Source organism: Petromyzon marinus, chromosome 5, assembly GCF_048934315.1.
Source record: "Petromyzon marinus isolate PM22_M1 ecotype Great Lakes invasive population chromosome 5, UKy_Petmar_22M1.pri1.0, whole genome shotgun sequence".
NCBI classification, from domain to species: domain Eukaryota; kingdom Metazoa; phylum Chordata; class Hyperoartia; order Petromyzontiformes; family Petromyzontidae; genus Petromyzon; species Petromyzon marinus.
In genome coordinates this window covers 13,300,858-13,307,949 of record NC_133671.1, presented here as the reverse complement: position 1 = coordinate 13,307,949, position 7,092 = coordinate 13,300,858, and the positions used below count along the sequence as shown (strand labels likewise).

At 50.2% G+C, this 7,092-nt stretch overlaps 1 long non-coding RNA gene across 1 annotated transcript; it reads right to left on the bottom strand.

The window, feature by feature from the left end:
- Positions 1 to 682: 682 nt before the first annotated feature.
- Positions 683 to 2,922, bottom strand: LOC142912284 (uncharacterized). Its single transcript, XR_012934024.1, has 2 exons — positions 2,057 to 2,922; positions 683 to 1,517 (listed from the first exon to the last, which is right to left on the bottom strand). It is a non-coding gene; the product is annotated as an uncharacterized LOC142912284 (long non-coding RNA).
- Positions 2,923 to 7,092: the final 4,170 nt, after the last annotated feature.

Below are 7,092 nucleotides of genomic sequence, written 5' to 3'. Positions count from 1 at the left end.
AGCCATGAACACGGCTAAGGGGCCGTCCATAAATGACGTCACGCACCTAGGGGCGGGGGGTCAGACATTTGTGACGATGTGTGACGAGGGGGGGGGGGGTTGAGAAATGTGACGTCACATCAAAATGCGCAAAAACACTAATTGTTATAACAATACTCCTACAACATCAGAGTGCAGCGCCACATTAAATACGTACTACAATGAAAATAGTTTTAAGCGATTTGAAGCATGTTTTATTTTCAAAATGGAAATATGGTTGGGGGGGGGTCTGACTTTTTGTGACGCCGTGTGACGAGGGGAGGGGGGCCAAAATCGTCCAAAATCGCGTGACGTCATTTATGGACGGCCATCTAAGTTTTCAATTCCCGGCCACGGCTGACATCGGTGGTTGAGCGGGTAATCTGCGACTATCCTGTGGAAACCCCTTCTTCCCCCACCCCTCCCCGTTCCGTTCCACCAACCCACGTTTCGGGCCCAGTGCGGTAAAGTATGGTCGAACGGTCACAACTGCCACGGCCTAGGGAGCCCGTTTATAACCCAAGTCTTCTTGCAATTCTGTGCATGTAAGGCAAGCTTATGAATCGATCATAATCGATGTGAATTGTTACACCCGCTACTGCAAACTCAATGACGGTGGGTGCTGTTGTTGTTACTGTGTAAGAGGCGTTGAAAGTTGGAAAGCTGCGATCGATTCGATTTTATTATTCGTGACGAATCAATTATTTAAACGAATATTTAACATCAACTGATAAAAGCCACGCAAAATCATTACATCCACCACCACCACATATGAAAATACAATTTTACAAAAAATTAACACGTATATACCAGGCGATGTTTCGGGCAATGGCCCTTCTTTATGGCACATAGTGAGTCCAGAGAGAGTGGATAATGAGAGTTGTAAGCAGCAGCACTTTCCACCGTGGGGCCTGATTAGAATTCATTTTTAAAACGAATTCGGACGAACAGTTTTTTTAATTGGCATCTCAATAGTTACCGAGCAGTCGCCATTCTCACCAAATATCTGGAGGCATAGATTCGGTGCATGTTACAGCGTGAGATAAATTATTCGATTTGAATTGATTCGCATAATTAGAGACCTAACGCCGACTATAAACAATCTCCACGCATAAATGCGATCGAGTCAGAAACCGATACAACTGGCCTCACTGTGAGGCACAATTGTCACCAATGCACCACCCTGCAGTCCAGACGATGTATTTGGCTACAGAACTTTGACAAAGATCCCCCATGTAGCATTAACAGACTTTTTGTGACAAGTGCTCTTCGCAAGTAGAACCTATGAAGGCCGGCACGGCACACGCCCGACCGCCTTTATCTCCAACAGTGGCGATGTTTACACACCGCACCAGGTAATCATTTGAGGCCGAGTCGACCTAGGGGAGGCTCAGGGACCGGTTCCAGATAACAATCGTCACTGGTGATGGCCGTGAGCGGGATTCGAACTCGGGGTCTCCGGGTTCCGCAGGGCAGCTAATCACTGCGACACTGCTTCCCTGCAGAACACAAACACACCACACACACACCACGTGTTCATCTCACACACCACACACACCACGTGTTCATCTCACACACCACACACAACACGTGTTCATCTCACACCACACACACCACGTGTTCATCTCACACCACGTGTTCATCTCACACACCACATATTCATCTCACACAGCACATATTCATCTCACACAGCACACACACCACGTATACATCTCACACACCACACACCACCACGTATACATTTCACACACCACACACACAGACCACACACAGACCACACACCACACACCGACCACACACCACACACAGACCACACACACACCACACCGCACACACAGACCACACACACACCACACACACACAGACCACACACATACACCACACCACACACCACACCACACACAGACCACGCACACACCACACACACACAGACCACACACACAGACCACACACAGACCACACACACACCACACACACACCACACACACCAAACACACCACACACATCACGAATTCCAGCATCACAATGTCTTTCTCACCAGTCTCTGGACTCATCGACTCGCAGTCACGTGCTCCGTGATGGATGCACACCAAATGCTTGCCACGTGTTCGCCTTTTTATAGTGGGGGGGGGGGTGACGGAGTTTGGTGAAGCGGTGGGAAGGGAGGTGGCTCATTCCTAGGTTACATTGACCCAGAGTCCGTTCTAGGAAACTGATTAATGTCGATAATCACACTGGCTTACTTAAAACGCCGCGGCAGCAGTCGCGCGAACATTATTGTTGTTGTTATTGCTGCTGCTGCTGTTATTGAAATATCACAGCAGCCGCGCAAAGAGCCGGACACGCGAAGCACGCGCGGCATTAATTAATTGATGGCGATGCTTTCCGACCGCGCTATTCGCGGCGAAGCGCGTGCCCGCGTGTAGCGAGAGGGAGAGAGGGGCCCATGGCTTTGCGTGATTATGCGCACGTTTAATTAGCTATGGATTAATCGACGGAAGTGTCGGCGAAAATGCCTTACACTGCGGCAGCAAAAATAAAAAAAAATCAACGGGAACCTTACTCCAAGAGTCCAAGGTCTAAAGCGCGTTTACGTTTGGCACCCAACCACAACAGCAGCAGCAGCAGCGGCGGCGGCCTGCGGTCCTGGTGACGAGGAATGAACTGAGTCGCTCACTCCGTGCCCTGCCCGGTCCCCACCCCCAGTGGCGGATCCAGCTCGTGCGGGCGCTGCAGCAAATGTTATAAAGGGGCCCTAAATAAATAAATACATCTCGTTAATATTCAATCACAACATTTTAACTTGCACAGTAAAGTAATTGTATTTGTTTCCATTTGCTATACAGACAGATAATGCGACATATCGCTAACCTTAATCAGCCAGTCGTTCGCGAAAGTCGAAGGCGGTATAGTACTATAGTAATAGAGCAAGTGCAGAATCACTGACCCGGAATTTATAGCTTGAAAGCATTTAGCGCAGGGCCCTTGAAAGTGCGGGGCCCGTAGCTACTACACATGTAGTACACATGTGTAGTAGCTACTACATGTGTACTACAGTAGCTACTACACATGCAGCTACTTTTGCTACTGGGATAACCCGGCACTGCCCCCCCCACCCCCCCACTCTGTCGCAACCCGGTGCCTCCTCATCCTGGGCCCCCTCTGGCCATAACTTCGCTCCACCGGTCACTGCTGCCTTGTGCGAAGGGAGGAGCGGTGGGGCAGTGTAAATCGGGTCACCGGGTTCGCAGTGCGGTGCGCTGACGCACTCCTCGGCACCCCCGAGTATACCCCGACACGACCTATGTTGAACTTCTTTCGCGCCGTACGTAGCCAACCGCGCTCATCGGAGGCGCGTCGTGGAGGTGGAGGTGGGGGAGGGGGCAATAAGAATTAAACACAAAAAGAAAAGCGATCGACAAAGCGACTGCAAATGCATTCTTTATTATTATAAATACAAAGGGGTTCGAAGTTGGTACATTTTCAAACTTGATTTGAACCACCAGGTAAGGTGCTGGCTGTTGTGTTGGCCGACTCTCTGTGTTGGATTGTATTTCTAAGTTCACTAGGTTTATTTTCTACCTGATGACGATTGCTTGTGTTGCAATCGAAACGTCGTATTCTATTATTTAATTTATTTTCTTTCTACGTGACTTTACCGAAAGAACCAAAGAGCGAAGTGATTTTTATTCGTATTGTTTTTAAATGTTCTTATATATTTTTTGCTCATAAACCAGAGCCCATTCCGCCCCCCCCCCCATCGTCCCCCCCCCCTCCCACCTTCATCGTTGTGAATAAAAAAAGCGTAATTAGATTCAGGCAAGAGAAGTGGGGAAAAATGAAAGGGACGATGTCGAAAGTGATCTTGGTGTTTAGATCCACGTCGGGCAGTACCGCGGGTTCTCAAGCAGGCGGCTGGCAACCCCAACGCGCAGTTCGAAAGTTCGTCTCGAGATCGAGCCTCTAATGTGTTATAATGCGGCGTGGCGGTGACATCGAGAGGCGATGCGTGTGCTGTGGCATTGACGGCCAAGCACGTGCGTTCTCCAGTCAACAAATCGGCCGGAAGGCGAACACCCCATCCCATCCCCTCCTCATCATATCTGTATGAAGCTCGGGCAGGGGGTGGTGTGGGGGGCATCGCCTGGTTAGTGCCTCGGATGGGTGACTATACCGGTGCCGGATTATTGTCGTAGTAGCACAAGTAGCGACACATGTAGTAGCTACGTGTCTAGTAGCTACATATGTAGTAGCTACTACACATGTAGTAGCTGCTACATATGTAGTAGCGACACATGTAGTAGCTAGGTGTGTAGTAGCTAGGTATGTAGTAGCTACATGTGTAGTAGCTACGTGTGTAGTAGCTACATATGTAGTAGCTACTACACATGTAGTAGCTACGTGCCCCGCACTTTCAAGGGCCCCGCGCTAAACGCTTTCAAGCTATCAATTCCGGTTCAGAGATTCTGCACTTGCTCCATCACTATAGTACTATACCGTCTTCAACTTTTATGAACGACTGGGTGTTAAAGGTTAGCGATTTGTCGTATTATCTGGCTGTGTAGCGAATGAAAAAATCCAATTACTTTACTATGCAAGTAAAAAATGTGTTTAAATATTTATGTTCATTATTTTTATTTTTTTGTTTGCTCTCTACGTGACTTTACCGAAAGAACCAATAATTTATAAACGTGTTTTTTTTAATGTAGGGCCCCATTAACCCGGCACTGGTGACTACGACGCACAAACGAAGGTTGTTGTCGGCTGCTGCGAGACTGAGTGGTGGGCAGCAGCTGAGGGCCGCGTCGCAAATCCCATTGTTGCACTTTGCTCCCACATCCGTGATCGCCGCATGCACCGACACGCATGGTGAAGTATGGTCATATAAACCCCCACGACCCGCAAGGTGGCGGACTCCTCATCCAGCAGTGGATTGACACGTGTACGTGGTCTTTACGCATAGACAGTACGTGTAGCCCTTACAGACTTTTGGGCCAAGTGCTGTTAGTGAACAGCACCTATGAAGGCCGGCACCGCACACGAGGAGGTGGGTGGGAGGGTGGGTGGCCAACACCACGCTCGGTCGACGTTTCCTCCAGACTCAGGGTATTTACACCCCGCACCAGGTTACTAATTTGAGGCTGAGCCTACCTAGGGGAGGCCCAGAACCGGCTCAGATAATCGCCTCTGGTGTTGGCCGTGAGCAGGATTCGAACTCGGGTGGCCGGGGTTCAAAGCGCAGCGCGCTAACCGCTGCGCCTCCGCTCTCTCTGTTAGAAACCGCGCGCACACGCTGGGTCAACCGGCCTCGTGAACTTCTCACCGTCACATGCTCCATCTGGCAACCTCCACCCTGCCACGAGATGGCCTCCTCCTTCTCCGCGTCACAAGCCCCGAGTCTCTCGAAGCAGACGATGCGAACCTCCGCCTCTTCTCTGTCGCGGCTCTCGGGGTCTGGAATTCTTTCCCTCATCATCCTCCTCCTCCTCCTCTCACTGCGCTGCATATCGGCGTCGGTGTCGAACGTCTGTCAACATGGGACGGCTTCTCCGTCCCTCTCTCTCTCGTTCTTTAATTGATTCTCTCTCGCCCATCTCTTGAGTGTCCTTTTGAAGTTCAATGTGAGCGCGTTCTACAAATGTGTTCGTGAATGGACGAACGAACGCAAGACACGCGTGTTCACGTGAGCACCTGGCGTCGTCAGCCGGCGCATGAACAGCATCTAAAATTGAAGGATTTGTCTGGTACTCAATGCAGGGACTACTTTTCGGGAACTATTCATATGCTTATTTTAAAACATCAGATCTTTTTTTTCCTAACGTAATTCTCATCGGGCCCCATGATGTAAACAATTGCAGTCTGCATCTCTTATTTTCCACCGTCTGTCTGGTCTACAGTATGTATGTGCTATGAAGGGCCACTACCCGAAACGCCGTCTCTTATATATTAAGCCAGTGTTATTTAATGAACGTTTTGAGAGCTTTATTGTTGTTGTTTAATTGAACACACGCGCTTTCGTGCACGTGTCATATCTATCGTGAGTTGGATCAACATCAATCGACGGATCTGTGTATCGTTACACGCGTCGTCATTTGCAAGGGCACTGACATCGACATATCATGCCGTAATTTTGGGGCGATGGTGGGCGAGGCGGTGGAGCGGTTGCGCACTGCGCTATATGAACCCGGTGACCTTAATTTAATTAGATTCTGGTCACAGCCAACATCAGTGACGAGTTATCTCTCACCACCACTTGTGCTGCATGTCCACATTATATATTTAAAAAAAAACACAATGTAATCAGCGTGGTGAAGTATGGTCAAACATTACGGACACGGAGCACGGTGCGACGCCCAGAGACCTTGAGCCCAGCAGTAGAACGGCAAAAAAGGTTGCCTTGTAATGGGAATCGGCGACATTTATTTGGCAGGCGCGGCGAGATGGGACGCGTGCGTAACGCGTGGGATGTCGCAAGCACTGACGACCCCGCTAACGCCAGCAGATCTCTACACTTCACACGAGGCGTTGTGTGCATCGATTTGCTATTTGTATGGATTAATGATGACTCACATAGGCGAAGGGGAGTACTGTACTGCCTTGCTTCAAGTACCACGCGCGTACAGCTCCACTGCTGGATGATTCCCCCCCCCCCCCCCCCCGCTTTATGCGGGTCGTGGTGGGGGTTTATTTGACCATACTTCACCAAGTCGGTTAGTGCGGCTTTGTGAATTATGGGAGCACAGATGTGGAAGCATAGAAGTACTTTACAACGGACAACGATGTGGTGTGCTGAACTGCCCTCTGCTGCCCACGGGGTAGTGGTAGCGGTGAGCACGCTTCACTACGAACCGGGGCCACCCAAGTTCGATTCCCGCTCACGGCCAACACCAGCGACGATTATCTGAACCGGTCCCCCTGGGCCTCCCCTAGGTTGACTCAGCCTCAAATTATTACCTGGTGCGGTGTGTAAACATCGCCACGCGGAAGACAAAGGCGGCCGGGCGTGGTGCTGACCACCCACGCCCTCGTGTGCCGTTCCGGCTTTAATAGGTGCTCGCTAACTAGCACTTGCCC